Source organism: Galeopterus variegatus, unplaced genomic scaffold (genome assembly GCF_000696425.1).
Source record: "Galeopterus variegatus unplaced genomic scaffold, G_variegatus-3.0.2 Scaffold1337, whole genome shotgun sequence".
NCBI lineage: Eukaryota > Metazoa > Chordata > Mammalia > Dermoptera > Cynocephalidae > Galeopterus > Galeopterus variegatus.
Genome location: NW_007727448.1, coordinates 400,355 through 402,165, shown reverse-complemented (window position 1 = coordinate 402,165; position 1,811 = coordinate 400,355). Strand labels below are relative to the sequence as shown.

The window sequence follows — 1,811 nt, the reverse complement described above, 5'->3', positions numbered from 1 at the left end:
TCAGTCTGAGAAGTCCAAAGTCCAGAGAACACATCTGGTGAGGGTCTTCTCAGTGATGACTTTACAGCAATGCAGGGGTCTCATATGGCAGAATATGGTTGAGGGGAGAGAGAGAGAGAGAGAGAGAGAGAGAGAGAGAGAGAGAGACTCTTATGTGCTCTCCTCTTAAAGCCCTCAGAACCACACCCCAGCCACCATTACTAATCTATTCACTATGGCATGGTCGTGCAATCTAATCACCTCTTCAAGGCCCCATCTTTCAATTACCATAATAGGATTTCCTACCCTCAACAATTACAGTGGGAATTAAGCTTCTAATATATGGACTTTGGGGACAATCCACAGCACATCCTCTCATGGATGTCCACAAGAACCTAATGTAAGGAGACATTAGTATTATCCCCACTTCACAGATGTGGAAGTTGAGGCTCAGAGACATGGAGAAAGTGGGAGGAATGGGATTTGGAATCTGCATCATCTGACCCACAGTGCCTTAAATACTCACTGTGTGCCTGGCACTGTGCACAGTCTCGAGGAAGATAGGAGTGCTAGACTTGGGAAGTATAAAATAACTAAGGAGAATAAAGGAGGAATATCCAATATTCTAGTACCAGCAGCCTCAATGAAGTAGCAGATGATTATTTTATTTATCTGCTTTTCTATTTATATGCCTACCTTATTCCATAAAGAATTTGAAACAGCTTATAAGATATATACACGACAACACATAAAAATTATAAATAAAACAATCTGAACCAGAAAAATACAAATTAAAATAGACCCTAAGGAGGGGGTGGGAGCGGTGAATTAATACGCAGTTACACAAGACATATGATCTTACACACTTACAGTTTTAATTCAAAAATTCCTGGTGGCCAGAGAGAAAAAGAAAATGTGAGTTACATGCTTTTTATTATCCCCCAGATAAAAAAAACCAAAGCAGTTTTTCAAGGGAAGCAAGGCTATTCCTGAAGCTTAGCTCTAAAGAAATTTCTCATGTGGGATTTCATAAAGGCAGTTATTCTTAAGTAGTTTTTAAAGGCCGGGACCCCCTTATGCAAGAAAATCTGACCAGTTGCATGAATATGTAAATCAGATGAACTATGAGCAGCTCTGTTGAAGGAAGGGTGAGAAAGTTGGGGTGCCGGCCCTTGCTTCTCAGTTAGCACCACTCTGTCAGGATGGAGCCTCCTGAGTATCAAGACATGGGTGCAGTGGGTATGGAGGAACAGGATCTGGAGAGTCTTAGATGCTCATTAAGGAGCAGTAAAGAAAACAGAGCTCTTTTACTCACTCAGTCGACCTGTTCTTATTAAGCACCTCCTCTGTGTCAGGTGCCATGTGCAAGCTAAGCATAACAGTAATCAAGACAGCCATGGTGTCTGCCTTCCTGAAGTTTGTAGTCATGTGGAGTGTAATGGCAACGCTTAACTTGCAGATCTGGTTTTGGGAGCAGAGTTGAAGGAGAGAGGTCAGGGGAGACTTTCTGGAGGAAGAGATACTTACTGAAGTTGAAAGCTAAAGGATGACTCAAAGCTGCTGAATGAAAGAGTTCCAGGCACAGGGAATAGCCTGTGCAAAGGCCTGGAGGCAGGAAAGTCATATGACTTTTAAGGAGCTGCAACATGGGGACTATGAGGCATCTCATTGTCGATATGACCTTAGGCAAACCCCTTTTTCTTTAGACTTCAGTCTCCTCGTCTGTACAATGAAATATGAAGCCTTGTTAATCCCCTAGCTTCCCCCCAACCCCAGCTCACGAAGTTCATGAAGAAACTGGAATATCTGTTTAGGTTTTTTTTTTTTTTTTT

General features: G+C 42.2%; 1 protein-coding gene across 2 annotated transcripts in view; it reads left to right on the top strand.

Annotated features, from left to right (window-relative positions):
* LOC103593392 (unconventional myosin-XVIIIb-like) overlaps positions 1-1,811 on the top strand; it is a 145,007-nt gene that overhangs the window by 12,425 nt on the left and 130,771 nt on the right. The window lies entirely within an intron of this gene.